Below are 16,308 nucleotides of genomic sequence, written 5' to 3'. Positions count from 1 at the left end.
TGAGCCCGGCTGGGGCTGCCCCTGCCCCCGTCCCCTACGGCCGCAGCCCCCGCTCTGCACCGGGGAGAGACCAGACACCCAACTAGGCAGAGGGAGCGAGAGAGAAAGACTAGCGAGAGCGAGAGCGAGAGCGAGAGCCGCCCCGCCCGGCGCCCCGCGCTCGCCCCGCTGCCGCCAGCCCAAGTGTGCTCAGTGTTGCACACAGGTAGGTGCTAGGTAGACTGAGCTCTATATATCTATGTATAGAGACCTCTCTCTCTGCGTATACATACATACACATATCCTATCTATCTATCTATCTATCTATCTATCTACAAGCAAGATAGAGCAAACTTTCACTCGTTAAAGTTCAAGGAGAGCTTGCAAAACTTCCCTGTTTGGGATACAAATTTAAGCAGCAGAGACAGCTGCTACATCTATATGTACAGACGTACGTGTACGTAGATAGATATATACATACAGTATATATAGAGAGAGATCTATAGACATATCGGTGTATATCTCTTTCTGTCTTTCTACCTACCTAAGCAACATTGAACAAACTTTCTCTCGTTACCGTTCAAGGAGAGCTTGCAAGAACTTTCTTTTATATCGGTATCTATCTATCTATCTATCTATCTATCGATAGATTGGAAGTCGGAAACCAGCTATGAAGTAGCTAAAAGCAGCATGCGTTCAAGTATGGACACCACCTATGAAATCTATCTATCTATCTAGGTATCCATCTATCAGATATTAGCTACTAGATAGATAGATAGATAGATATTTGGCTTCTCCTAGCACCTTGGCACCACTCGGGTTTAAAAGGGCTCTTCGATTAAACTTTTAGGAACAACCAAATCCAGGAGAGCAAACACCCCGGGGCGCAGCTCGGAGGATTCACCCGCTCTCGGTTTCTTTCTGCTGAGGATCGTGAATGCAGCGCTTCAGGAATAATGAACGCAATTAATACTTGGGGGGGAAAAGAGATAAAAAGGGGCATCGCTTTGAAGGTGTAAATAGGTTTCCGAGGGCTGGCGATGCTTATCCAGCTCCCCTTTGTCAAATGCGAAGCTGAAGATGAGATCCGCGCCGCGCTGAGCTCCGCCGGGCGCTGGGCGGGTGGGAAAGGGGCCAAAATACCTGGAAAAAAACAGATCTGTTCTCAAACGGCTTCGCATCTTGGGCTCTCGCTGAAATATTTGCTAAACAAGCCTTTGAAGGCAAACCGGAATCGCTGCCCCGCGTTAGCTCCAAGCCCCAAACACGTCTCTACCAGGGAAGACGAGAAGAAAGCGATTCTCGTTTGCTTGAAAACAAACACCCGGTGCTTTGGGGGAGGCTGGAGGGTGCGAGGCTGGGACCTGCGGGGGTTTCTTCCCCTGTCACAACATGGGGGTTTGGTATATATAGCCACAACCAGAAAAATAAAACAAACGAACATGCTTGCAGTTAATTTGTAGTTGTAGTTAATTTGTCGTTAAAATATATATTGTTTGCTTTTGCTTTTGTTTTGTTTGCTACACGCACACACACACACGCACGCACACACACACACACACACACACACATACACACACACACACACCCGATTGTTTTATTTTTTATTCTCTTTTTTTGGAAAGACTTTGCCCTGGGTGTGCGCGCGTTTGTACGGTGGAAGTCGCAGCTGACACAAAAGGATTGGGGTTTTCATTTCATTGTCTCTGTGTATCTCCAGTTTTTGGCTTCCTTGATACCCACTTTCGTTGTAACATTTGCACAGGGCTTTTGAGAAGGATCGGGCTGGAAAAGGGTGGAAGGGTAAGAGGACAACCGGCGCCGCGGAAGTGTTAGTGGCAAAATCGTAGCCTAAGCAGAGGCGGCTGAAAGACAAAAAGGATGCTGGGCTTTAAAAGCAAGGCAACGGCTGTGTTTGAAGAGCTCAGCGCCTGCGATTAGGCGGTAACTTTGCAACAAATTTGTGTTTATCCGTTTGCTCAAAAAGAAAAGAACTAAAGAAAAAAAAAAAAGCCTGTGATCAGCCCGGGGACGAGGGAAGGTTAGTGGGATCATTGCATTACTTTGCATTGCAACTTTGACTACTGGGACTGGATTTATTTGGGAAAACGCAGAGCCACCTGGAGGAGTTTTCTAGCTATTACCATAGGATCCAGAGTTTGTCCGGAGAGAAAGAGGTTTTCTTTGAGCTTTCTTTCTGTTGTTGTGTGGTGGAGCAAACAAAGGAAACAGGTTAGAAATTAGTTCTGATTTAGGTCTAACAAAGATAATGTTTTCCTTTAAAAAAAAATCACGCTTATTTTACCGAACAGTATGAAACACAAAGTGAAAAGGCTTTTATAAACATTATTATGTTGCTTTTATGTCCATAAATTAAATGTTTGGACTGCATACACATAGTGGAGAGGACTGAAACTTTCCTGGTAGTATGGCTTGAACATAGTTTTGTATCATTTTTTAGGTGATTTTCTGTATATAAATACTAGTTAAGAAACCAGTATGTAGTTGGGGCAGGTTGGCAACATTTGATTAAAACACCTGAATTAACACTGGTTTTAAAAAATAAAAATGGCTGCTTTTACTTTTGGCCAAAACAAAATATGATTTAGAATTACAGATTTAAAGATCTAGTTTTTTTTCCCCGTCTGTATGTTACCAGCGCTGTTACTTTTTCACAACACCCTGAGAGATGTTTGCCCTGTAAAAATCACTGAAGAAATAAGGCCAGGAAAGTATTTCACCAGTTTCAACACAAGTCTGAAAAAAGTTACCCAAGCAGAAAGATTCAGAGTTCAGACGTGAGCAGTACTTTCAAACCACTTTTAAGCCCAAAGGCTGCTCCATGACTAACTCTGATGAATTGTATTTTGGGGACGTTGTTGCTTCCTGTATAGAGCGCTATACTGGGACTGAAGATGAATGCCTAGCTCTGCCACTGGCCTGCTGGGCGACCTTGTGCAAAACACTTCACCTGGCGGTAGAGATAGCTGTAATAAATTCCTTTGCAAAGTGCTTGCAGATCTACTGGTGAGAAGTCCTATACTTTCCCCCTCCTATTGACACTCTCTCCAAAAATATTTGTTACTTTTTGAAACTAAAAGCTACAGCTTATTTGATGCTTCAGCATAGCTCAGAAGATTCTTTTTAATTTCCAACAAATTGCCACTGATAATCTAGCTGCTTTTGTTCATGAACTGCTTTCATACCACACCTAAAGGGCCAAAGACTTGGGTTTCCAAAAAGGACAGATGAGAACCGTTCTATCACTTTGCTGAACAGAGGACTGGGACGATTCTCATGGTTTGTGCCCTTTCATTTAGGAAAGAGGATTAAATTTAGCACTTCAGAGGTTTTGTATTTTTAAGTTATCTATAAAAAATGAAATTATAAGGGGGAGTGGTAGTTAGTTGTGTTAATCAGAAGTCAGGCACAAGGCAGGGACTAACTGAATAAGATGTGAAAGCTTCATAAGCATCTGATTAAGCAGATGCTTCATTGGTAGCATTTGATGAAGCGAGCTGTTGCTTACAAAAGCTTCTGCATCTCTGATTCTTTTAATGAGGAGCATGTCTGGCAATATCTGAATGTTATCAATGATTCCTCAACACATTTAAAACCGGATTTTAAAAAAGGGTGGGGAGCAAATCAGGAGGCATTACTTTATAGTTAGGGCTCCCAGGCTCTGGAATGGGATCCCAAGGGAGGTGGTGCTCTCCTCTACCTCGGGGGTCTTCAAGAGGAGGTTGCATAGATATCTGGCTGAGATATTATGATCCCAGCACTCGTTCCTGCCCAGGGCAGGGGGTCGGACTTGATGATCTGTTTAGGTCCCTTCCGACCCTAGAAACTATGAAACTATGACACATCTAGCTCAGGTTTCTCTAAACTTTTCAATGGTCTTCAAAGAAAGAGAGAGGATAGAAACCACTCACCTGCTCCTCAGTGCATCTCCTTCTCACTTAAGCCAAAGAAACTGAACATGTTTCAAGCTAGGCACATGCATAAATAGACTCCTGAATCGGGGCCTAGTGCCGGTTGATTAATAGCTAGCTGTTTTTATAGTACAAAAATAATCTCTCTCCCTCAAGGAGCTTGCTATCTAAGACCCTGCTTCTCCAATTGTGTATTTTAATAAACACGTTATCCTTTATTAAGCCTCTATAAACTACAAATATATGTGCAAATGGGATGTTAATATAAGTGTGACTAAATAGTAGCATGGTGGTTGGGGCTGATATAAAGAAATTGGAAGAGATGCGGGGTGGGGAAGCGGGGTGAGATTCTGGTAAGAGGAAACAGAAGTCAGTCAGCTGTTTGAGGATGGATTAATCACACACTCCAGGTGTTTGGAAACAAGTTTCCAGAAGCACTCAGAACTCTGCATTCCTTTCTGCAGCTCTCAAAGAACGGTGTCTCTTCTGGCTTAAGAAGATTCATAAAGAAATCCTCACCACTGATCCCTGTAAATCTAATTCTGCCTTAATTTTTCTACTATTAATAAAAAAAAAAGTCCACCTGATGAATGTGTGTGGCTGACTGTCTTTTGCAGGCTTCTTTTCTGGAAGCAGTATTAAGCAGGGGGGTTTATGTGTCCTGATCAAGTCTGGAACTGATGTGCAAACCAAACAACTGTTGCCTTATAACGATGTCCCTTCATTTTGGAAACGTAGTGGGGTATTTCAGTGGAGATGCTAATTTAGGGATGGTTTTTGTTGTAACCTTTCTACAAGAGCTGTTACAATCACCCATATTGTTTAAGACACAGGGTTCATCCCGTAGTCTCGACTCACTGGAGTAGGCTGAAAGGGTCAATTTCTGCCTTTGGATATTTGGTTTGCTGATTGATAAGGGAAGCAAACATGCTGAGAAATCTACGGCCATCAGAATTAGAGACAACAACAATCCATTTTTTCAATAAATATTTCTGTTCTGTGATGAGTAAAACACACGCACACAAAAATAGATGGTGTGTTCATATCATATGATGATTAAATAAATGCTTTCCACCTCATCTATATTTAAGGTTGATATTAAATAGCACTTGCTTAAGTTAGACATCTTTAAATAAGGATGTCCATTTAAACTACAGCCAAGAGTTTTAAAAGAGCTGGCAAAGGAGCTCTCTAGGCCAGGGGTTCCCAAAGTTTTTATGCCCTGGCCCAGCAACCTGCAGCCCAGCAATCACAGCTGACCATGGCCAGAATATCCAGCTGGAAGACAGGTAAGGATACCACCAGCCCCTGGGCGGGAGGTGGGCCAAACCCTGTGCTACCTCAGGCCTTGCAGAAGAAGCTGCAGCCTCTCCGCCTGGCTCTTGGGGGCTGTGGTTTGCTGGTCCGTGGCTACCTCTGGTCAAGCAACCAACCATGCTGCAGACCAGCAGCTGATCCGCCACGGCTCAGCACTGGGCTGCGGCCCAGGGATTGAGAACCCCTGCTCTAGGGCATTACTGTTGATTTTCAATAAGTCATGGAGTACTGGGGAAGCCCCAAAGGAGAAGAAATCTAACATGAAAAATGTAACAAGGATAAATAAGCTAAATCCAGTAACTCTAGGCCTATCTGCATGCTTTCTATCCTAGGCAAAATAATTGAATAACTGGTATGGGATATTATTCATAAAGAATTCACATATAATTAATGTCAGTTGATATGGGCACCTGAAAAGTATGGTAAATCCAGTTAGCTAACTTGATGCCATTTGGGGATGACAATGCGAGTTTGGCTGATCAAACTAATAGCGTTGACGCAATAGGCTTTGGTAAGGAATTTGACTTAGTGCTGCACAACCTGACTAAACCAGGAAGTACAAACTCAAGGTGGCACACATTGCATGGATTAAAAGCTGGTTAAATGTAAGTGTAAACAGTGAATTGGCATCAGACAGATGTTTCTAGAGTGGTCTCATGGGGTGCTTGGCCCTTTACTCTTTAATATTGTTTATAAAGGACTTGGAACAAAAACAAAATCATTACTGATAAAGTTGGCAAATGACGTAAAAACTGGGATAGCGGTAACAATTAAGAGGACAGGTCATTGCCAGTGTGAGAAGACCACAAGGTAACAAGGTGTGGGCAAACAGGCATGCATTTCATTATGGACAAATAAAAAGCCATACCTCCAGGGACAGTGTTGCTCATTCTTACAAAATGATGGGCAGAAAAAGATTCAGGAGTCATGGTAGCTAATGGGCTTAAGCCCTCCAGGGTGCAGTGTCTCCCAGACAACGTGACTGTGGTTTCCCAACCATCCCAAACCTTTAGTCAGGTCATAAACAGCTCAAGCTCAAGCTCACTTCCCTCCAGGAGGTATTCAGCCACTCCTTCAGCATCAGGGATAGTCTAAGCCTTTAGCCCTGAGCTAGGCTTATATAGCCCTTCCAGTCTTCAGGGCTAGGCTCAGGGGTATCCTCTCCTTCCTTAATTAACAGGCTTATTGCTCTGGCCTTCCTCTTTACCACCATCACCTACTGCCTGTCTCTCCTGGCAAAAGACTTACTGCTTATACTCCTGGTAACCCTGTACTCCCTCACTTCTAGTTGCAGGGATAAGGTCCCCTGCTACAGTACCTAAATCCAACACTGAATCCAGAATCATCTTCCTTTTTGACTCTGAAGTTCCTTGGTACCTAGAGTTCTGCTCCTGGAGATGTCCAGAACTACCCTAGTCTGAGCACCCATCTGCCATACAAAGTGGGCTGGGATCCAGAAACTAGTTGGACAAGAGTCACAGACCCCTGAGGGGCTCATTTCATACTGATCGGATGGACCATGCTCCCAACCAAATGCAGTTGTAGTTATGCGGTGGTTTGCTTAATTAAAAGAAAAGAATGTATCCTGCTGCATTTATCCAAAAGGACAATTTTAAGCGCTTAGCTTCATGAGAGGGCTCTGAGTTCTGGATCTGGAATTGATGGAGGTGCTTGGTGCCTAATTCAGATGCCTCCACTCTGAAGATGGGTGGGATTGCAGATACAAGCCTGTGCTCACCATTTCTTGTTGGCTAGCTCAAAGCAACTAACTGTAGGATGCTTGGATTACCATTGTGAGACATCAAGCTCTTCCCATGCCCTGTGCAAGGGCACCAGACACTTAACTCCAGGTCCAGGAATCCACTCTGATGGACAGATGTCCATGTCCTGTCCTGGAAGTAGTCTTCAGTTCCTGCCTTTCCCATAGTGATACTTCTGGTCAGATTTTTCAGCATCCAATATGCTCAGTTCTCTTCCAACTTTGGTCACTTCCTTCAACTAAAGCTCTTCTGAAAACATGGCTCCAGCACATCTCTGAGAAGCCCTATCTTTTTAAATCCAAAGATGTGGTGAATGCACGTTAAAATAACCGGAGCTCTAAGTTATGTACTTAAACCCCTATCAAAAGAAGTGCGCTGGTTCTCAGAATTGTTGAGTGCCCTGGCTCCCATTGTAATCCATACAGTAATATTATAACTAAATCATCACCAAAAGTATGACAAACATAATTTAAAACAAGGTACCGGAAGCTCATCTCAGATGTGCAGATGCCACAACTGCACAAGAGACTGTGTGTGGTATAAATGCTCATGATATAGCAACAGATAGACAAAAGGCAACCCTTTGTGTTCATATGAGTGATTGCTTATAAACACCTCCCAAAATCTCCAGTACTGTTTTGTTCAACTCCTAGCTGACAGATCACATTTAGGATACCTGAGTGAATATGCAGCTTCTAAAAGAGGCCATAAAATTTCTGTCAGTGGAAGATTTTAAATCCAGATTAGTAATACATTTTGTCTGGGATGGTTTAGAGTGGGAATTGAGCCTTGAACTGGGAATTGTATGAGATGACTTTCTGATGCCCCTTGCAGGCCTATTCCTCTACGGTTCCATGACATTTATGAGTACCTAGGTGACTGATCATAAAGAACATTTCAGTAAGATTACCATAAGTCTGGGCTTTCCCCAACACGTCCTCTTTTTTGGACCCTTCAATCTTTCTCTGGGTGTTTTTTTGAAGTCTGAACCAGTGTCTGGGATTTTGCTCCACTCTGCTGGTGGGAGAGTAATTGGAGGCAGTAGGTGCACATGTGTCTGCGCATGCACACACACACATGGCCAGCATACAGCCAAGCAGGGTGGTGGGAGCAGCCCCAGCAGCTGGATGCTGGTAAGTCTGTGTCTGTGGGGGTGAGGGTTGGAGGGCCAGGGCTGGGGAGTGTCTGGAGGGCTGTGGGGGTTATGTGTGTGTGTGTGTGTGTGTGTGTGTGTGTGTGTGTGTGTGTATGTGTAGGGGGGGAGGTGCCCTCCAGCCCCGGGGGAAGCTGTCCAGGCACCAGGGCTGCCACTGGGCAGGTGGGATGGGGGGCAGGCAGTGGGGGAAGTGGGAAGGGGGCCCTTCGGGGCAGCAGGGAGCTCCATGGCCAGGCTGGCAGCACAGGGGCCGGTGCCCATGCTCATGGGGCTGGACGTGCAGGGACACACTGATGGTGGAGTGTGCCCAGGTTGCTTGGCACAGTGCAGGAGCTGCAGCCCAGGGCAGGGGGTGCCACTGGCATCCCCTCTTCCCTCTCGCCCACCCTGGGGCTGGACTCACCTCATCGCCTCCCCCATGAACTAGAGTCACTGCACTCTGAGCCAGTTGGGATGGGGACAGCTGGGACCCCCACTCCTGCAGGGAGGTGGGGAGCAGGGGCTATGGGCTGGGAGCAAGCGGCTGTGGCTTGGGAATGAAGGGCACCAGCAGGGATTGTGGGGGCTGTGGGTTGGGACTGAAGGGCACCAGCATAGCTGGGGGATGGGGGGTAAAGGACTATGGGTCAGGAGTGAGGGGCATCGTTAGGGTCAGGGGTCTGCAGGTCAGGAGTGAGGGGCAACAGCAGGGATGGCGGGGCTGCAGGTTGAGAGTGAGGGGCCCCAGCAGGCCCACGGGGCTGTGGATGTGGAGTGAGGTGTCCCCCTGACAGGTGCCCTCTTTTTTGGAACTGGCAATATGGTAGCCCTAATTTCAGTGCACACCAAAATCTGCCAACCACAAAGACAAAGAGCAAGGAGGCTTCTTCTTAGGGAAAAAAGAGTGAACAGATGTTTTATGCACATATCAACATTCAAAAGTCTTTTCTGAGTAAGAGCTGCAGAATCGACCGCTGAGTAATGAAACCACCTTGACCAGAGGAACACAGAAGGTACCTTCCTGCATCAGCACAATGGCCCATCTCGGGCAGTATCCTGTCTCGGAGAGTGCAGGTATTAGGTGCTTTCAGTGGAGGGTACAAAAACACCTGCCATAGGCAGACAGGGGATAATCTTCTCCCATTAAAGTCAGGAGGCTGCAGCTAAGTCAAGATTCACATTACATACCCAGACACTTTTGGACTGAATCCCTAAAAAAAAAAAAAATCAAACCTGGGTTTGTGTAAGGGCAAGCAAGTTGGAGGTGATTAAACAGCATCAAAGGGTGACAGTCAATTTGAATTTCCCTAGAAGTGATTTTGATACCTTAATTACTTCTCTCTTTCTGTCATTTAATTAAATGCAGGGATGTTCTATTAGCAGTTGGAATAACACACTCTTCTTGGGGAGAAAAAAAATGAAGCAAATCCCTTTATCTGTTAGCATAGATGATTTCTAGGGGATTAAACAATGGCCTTTCAGCTCCTGGACCATAGTTCATGCCATAATTGAAGTAGTTTCCTTGGTCTCACTTCAGTCCCTTGCAGCCAGTAGCCCATAGCGCCCAATCATCAGAGATAACCTAATTGCCTCTTGACTGAAGGGAACATATCTCCAGATGAGGAGATTAAGAAGATAAAGCATCTTGTCTGGCAACTAAGAAGTGATTATGGTCCAGGACTCTCTTTCCAATTTCATTCAGGGCTGGTTAACCCTTACAAAACTGGCAGCTTCTTAGGAGTTTCACATGGACCAGTAGCGGGTGGGGTGGTTTTCCCAGAGGCATCTTTTATTGTGTCCTCCTCTGCCTTGTGGACTATTTTGTGACTTTTTTTGGATACTGCGAACGCTCAGGACCATGCAGCTCCTGGTCTGCCAGAGCTGGGAGTCTCATTCTTCAGGGTGCCTCAAAAGGCCTATTCATTATTTCTCCTTCTCCCGGCTTCCAGTGTAAGTTGGCTTTCATTTGTGATGTCTCAAGCCTAACCAGCATGTAGACACTCAGAGGTTGTGACTGGCTCTTCTAACCTACAGGAAACAAAGAAGAGGCAACTTTTAAAGTAAATAACAAATGCCACAGGCGCATGTTTAACAGGTTTGGGGAAAAAATAAGGTTTGGAGGTGTAAAGTAGTAGTATCTATAATGCACGAGGTAATTTAGGGGTCCCGCTGGGAAGACAATGGAAAGGAGAGGCAGCAAATAAGGCACCAGACTGGCTGTCAGGAAGGCTGGTGTTACCGCTGACCTGTCTGACTTAGAGCAAGTCTCTTTATTGTCCTGTGCCTCAGTTTCCCCAGTTTCTAAGTGGGAAGGATTATTCTTGCATCCCTTGACATCGCCATATGGGAAGTGCTATATGCAAGCTGAGTATGATTAATCCTGAGCCTTTAAAGGAGCTGCAAAAATCAAAATGATAACATACTTCAGGTGGGCAGGTTGGGGCTGATTCCTCTTTCAAGAGTGCTCTGTGTTGTGCCTGTAAATATTATGGGTGAAATCTTGGCCTGACTGAAACTCAGGGGGAGTTTTGCCATTGCCCGCATTAAGGTCTTTCTACGTTTCATTCATAAAAGGCATTAAACCTCCCCAGCTCCGTTGTCATTACAACACCCTCAGTCTGTCATCAAGATAGAGACCAGGCTCATCCTTCTTCCTCTAAACGCTTCATCAGCTGTTGCCCTGAAAACCGTAAATACAAGCCACTTGGGAGAGCTTTTTTGCCTGACCCCTTCACCTGAAATAAAAATAAAGTTGGACGAATTTAATCCTGACACAGAACTCCTTCACGGGCTTGCTCCTTCCCTTAGCTGTTGACAGTTACCTGCCAAGCCCTACGGTTACCTTTGATTTAGCCGTAATGGCATCCCAGTACTTAGGAGGGCTCTGGGCCTGTAATCCTTTCTGAAAACTTCATCAATTTATAGAGTAACCTGAGACCAGGTTCTCACTTCCCCACGATGTTGCCTCTTGTTAACACTTGCTGAAGGGATCAACATCCTAAAACTCCAGGCAGCCACAGGGACGCTCCTTTCTGAACTCAAAGCAACAAAAATCATTTATTTTACTGAAAAGTATGGAGTGGTTTGCTACTATTTCTGCTTTCAAATCAGATTGGGGCAGGTCTCTACTTTTCAAGGACAACCACACACGCCGGACCACACTGAAACAATATAGTGGTGTATTTCTACAAAATGCGCTGCTAAACCAAATTCTTTTTTGGTACAAAGATATGAAGGCACAGCCGCATGGCCATAACCCAGATTATCTGTGCGACCTGAAGCAAGTCACTGAGTGTCTCCGTACCTCAGCTCCTCCTCTGCAAAATAGATTTCTTTTATCTGTCTCATCTGCTTTGATTGTGAGATCTTCAACAAAGGAGCTTTTTATTAGTACATGTTTGCACAACAACTTTCAGTTTGGGTGCTGATTTCAAGGCGAGCTGAGCCTCCATGCACTACTTAGTAATGCAATTAGTAAAGAGACAGCCTGAACTGTTGTGCAATAAATGGTACCAAAATCACATGACAACATCCATCAGCGATGCAAGGGGTTCCTGCTCTCTAATATATTCTGGCTCTTCTGAAAGAATCCAGAAGGCAGATTTCAACTGAGAAGGAAGTAGGAGGAGGCTTTGAGGGAAAGGCAAACACTTCAAATTTCAAGGTGGAATGAATTTGGTGGCACACTCCTCTAATGACCATATGATCCACCATGTACCAAGGTCTTAAGCACAGATCAAAGAGAAAGGGTGACTTCTGAAATGACATGCAACCACCTCTCGCATTGTTTAAATTCTCTCCTCCTGCTGGCGTCTGATCTCACTTTACTTTTCCTGTCATTGTAAACAGGTGGCTGTTTTAAGCCTGCTTTATTCTCCCTGACAAGTTGAGATCAGCTGGACAGCTAAATGATCAAAATTAGACAATCTCCTGGATCTGGGCCTGATTCAAGGCCCGGTGAAATCAAGGAACAGCAGTTGTTGGGCCGGATATATTCAGCTGGGGCATGTTAAGTCTACTCCCCATGATAAACGGGATAAAATGCTAATGAATGTGGGTGTAGGTTTGGGGCTGAAGTCAATCCCATGCCTTTTTGTAACTAGAAATGGGCTAAGTCACAACTTCTCTCTGGAATTTCATTGGGATGGGGTCTTCCCTGAGGTTTGGGGTATTTGGCTGTGGTGTTCTGGTTTGGTCCGTATGTAGAGACACCCATGACACATGACTCTGAACCAATATACCACTGTGGGTCCATTGCTTATTATAGCCTTCAACTTTCAGAGAAGAATAGTTTCAGGGGTGTAGGTTGTAGCCAGAGAAGAATAGTGGCACTAACCAGACAGGCTCTTAACAAAGCCTTGGATATTTGATACAAGTAATGGTCCCAGAGGCATGTTTACCTTGGATTGAGTGAGTGAGTGAAAAGTATTTTAGAAAGGCTTTTTCACCTCAAGCAACTTCACCTAATGAGGAGAAAAGTGATGTGGTTAAAGGGCTCTTTAAACAGAAGCTTTCCAGAATAGATACAAGTACTTAAGTATACATATTTATTTGCTTTCTATAGACTCCTCAATGATGCCTAGATTTAATCACAGCCCCCTGCTGTGAATCAAACACATTGTGATACAAACTCTACACCCGGATGAGGAAGTCCAGGCATTAACAAGGAGCTAACTGGGAATAATTTCTGCATTTCTGCACGTGATGCTTATATCTGTTCAGGCTGATGTGCCTCTCCTGCTCGCTTCATAGACACAGATGACTTTATTCCCATGGTATTCTTGAGTAAGGAAGTAGTTTGATCTTGATTATACAGATAACGAAAGGACGCACACAAAGATTAAAGCCCAGAGTCTTCCCTGTCTGCCCTGGGAAGGCAAAGGGAGCAGACACTGCTTTTGTCTTTCCAGTTGGGAATTCCTCAGCTGACATAAAACTGGTCTTCATATAGGAATCATGGGTAGAATATAGCAATCCTCAGCCTTATAACTGGGCTACTGATTGAATGCAGTCGTGTCTGCCATCTTCTTTTAATGTATCTTCAAGGGAGGAGGGAGGGACACTTCTTCCCTCATTTATACAATAGCCTAGTGGTTGGCATACTCCTGGTGCAAGTGGGATGCAGAAGCTGAATCCCCTCCTCTGCCTAAGGAGATTCAACCCCACACCCAGGCTCCACATTTTAAAAAGGATGTTTAAAAAGGAAGTTAGAGAAAGTCCAGAGATGGGCAACACAGATGACCAAGGGCTTGTAAAGCAGGTCATATGAGGAGAGGCTGAAGGAACTAGGCATGTTCAGTTTGTGGAGAAGGTGCTTAAGAGGAGATAGCAGTCTTCAAATACTTGAAGGGCTGCCATAAAGAAGAGGGAAACCACCTTTTCTCTTTTTCTGTAGAAAGGAGGCCATAAACCAGTAGTTTGAAGTTGCAGAAAAATAAGTTTAGATTGGATATCTGAAAATACTGCTTTACTGCTAGAATATTGGGCAGTGGCATAGACTGGCTGGGGAAGTTGTGGAGGTGTTCAAGAAGAGGTTGGACAGCCACTGGTTAGTGATGATCTAGATATAGCTATGCCTATGTTCAACTATGGGTATTTCCCATGCATCTGGGCTTTGCTGGTTGCTCCCTTCTGCCTTTTCTGCTATTTGTGTCAGAGTGTTTTTAAGCCTTCCTCTGAGACATTGGGTGTTGGCTACAGCTGGGGACTTTGACTGGGGAGGGTGCCAATGCTCCTACTGGGACCAAAGCTGGGGGTTCTTGGCTAAAGGGTCTTGCCCCTCTGCTCTGTATCAGACCAATCACCATATTGGGGTCAGGAAGGAATTTTACTTCACGATCAGATTGGCATGGACTGTGAGAGTTTTTGCAGGCAGTGTGGCCCTCTATCAGTGTGGCTATCTCTTAAGCATATATTGCCAACATTCATAGAAACAGGACATTGGCTGCCATGGTTTCCTTGCTTTACTTGTGGCAGGTTAGGGCGTTAGGTTTGTGTTGTGTCAGGGTTGACAGTAGTCTTACATAGAGTTTAGATGATGGATTTAGAGGATGGTTTAGGTAAGGAATGATACTGCTTCAGGCAGGGGGTTGGACTAGACCTCTGGAGGTCCCTTCCAGCCCTACTGCTCTATGACTCTGTGATTTGCCATGGGTGTACCCGAACTGTCAAGTATCCTAGGTGGTGTGCTCTCCACCCTCCTTGCTGAAGCTGTGCCACTGTGCAGAAAATAATTCAAGATTCAGTAGAGAAAGAGGAAAAGATACGACCAAGAGACCACAGCTTTGTGGTCTAGTGGTGAGGATAGTCACATGGCAATGCAGGAATCCTAGATTCTGGTCCTTGTTCCCAGGGCTGCTTCTGTATTTTATTGAATGCAATGCACAATAAAGAAACAGTTCTTGGATGAAGATCCCCTGGGTCTCCCACTCCTCAGAGCTACTACTTAGGCACCAGTGTGAGTATTCAGGTTTCCAGCTAGGTGGTCAATGGAAGATGCTGGCAACCTGGCTCCACCAATTTCCGTATCCCACAAAAAGAATTAGCTAGAAACATGAAACAAACTCCATGAGAAGCCAGCTCCACACAAGGGCTTCTTGAGCCTCAGTGGTTAAGCCCTAGTGGGCAGTTGACCTTGTGCTGATTGAATAACCTGTCAGCGCTGGTCCCTTGAAGCAGATTCTCTCTGTTTGCACTTTATTGTCCATCGATGATAACTCAAATGGAGATCCTCTCCCAGATTACACTCTGCAAAGCCTGACTGGTCAGACAGAAGATAGAAGCCTTATTTACTGATCCCATTTCTTTTTCAAAATTCAAGTAAGCCGTTCTTCCCATGCCAAAAGGCACTTGTAGAGCACGGTCACAAGGGGGGCATCACACATGTCATCTATAATAAACTGTCTGCACTTTGATAATATTTGAAGACCAACTTGAAGATGAAAAGTGCTAAAGGTTGTTAGTATTCAGTATAATACCTAATAATTAGTGTCAGGATAATAATTAGTCCCAGGCTAAAGGGGTAATCATCTAAAAGGCCAATATTTACATGGGACCCAAAAATTCTCTTCAGACGACTTATTTAAATACAAGGCCAAGGAAACATTAACAAGGACAGAAATGTTCCAGTGTAAAGATGGAAAGGACAGGAGAGAAAAGGCATAGGAAAAAAAGCTACTAGGTCAAACAATAATTTGCCAAGATAATTGTTTAGCAGCTTATTTTAATTGGAATCTGGGGAAATACACTGCAGCAGGAGCATTCACAAGCAATGCATGAAGGGACTGTTGCATAAATATATCGAACAGTGTTATATTTAGTCCATTAAGCAAAGTGTGAGTGATCACACGGTGTGTGATGGCACTGCGGCATAAACTGATTTTCAGCTCATTGACTCCAATTGGCTTTGGATAAGGCCCCATGTCATTAGATGTGTTCCTGTTTCCTAGCAGTGCAGAGGAATAGTAGAAGTTTAGGCTGGTACTGCTGATATTAAACCTTAAACATGCTCCATTAATGCCAGGTAATCTGAAGAAAAAGCTACCCAGTGAGAGAATTGATTCTGAGATGGGAATAGATTGGCAGTAGTCAGATCTCTCACTCGATGGCTTTTCTCATGTATAACTTGAGTTAAGCTTTGTGCAAAGGCAGTGATTCGTAGCCTTTGTAGACTCACAGCATCCATTGTTAGATTCGGGGCACCCCTCAGAAAATTCCAGGTTTTAGCTTTCACCTTTTTTTGGCCACAGAAAATAATAGAGCAATTCTTCCATTGTAAAAATTCGGAGAGACCACAACAGATCTGCTTGTTTTTAGCAGTATGGAGTCTTATTTTAAATCTCTGAGTCCATCTTACGAATCACATGTGCATGCCTAACAGCGCTAATGTTGTATGGCACCCTGTGGCAGCCTTATTAAGAATCATTGTGTTAAAAAAACTTAGGTTGATGCCTTGCAATCCTAAAATGCGCAGCAGTGTCGTATGCCACTGAGCTCTGCTTTCCCTTCCGTGGGAGCCCTCTTGGGAATGGCTATCAGTGAAAAATAACAGCACTACACGATCCATGAGGCACAAGACATTATGGTGCGGATGGCTATGGTAATGTCTGTACATATAAAAATACACTAACATGGTGTATGAATGGTTTGTTCTCTTTTCCATGTTTGAATGCAAGAGGGCGGTGAA

Source organism: Alligator sinensis, unplaced genomic scaffold (assembly GCF_000455745.1).
Source record: "Alligator sinensis unplaced genomic scaffold, ASM45574v1 scaffold656_1, whole genome shotgun sequence".
NCBI classification, from domain to species: Eukaryota; Metazoa; Chordata; order Crocodylia; family Alligatoridae; genus Alligator; species Alligator sinensis.
The sequence above is the reverse complement of the archived record's forward strand: the minus strand, read 5'-3'. Positions refer to the sequence as shown.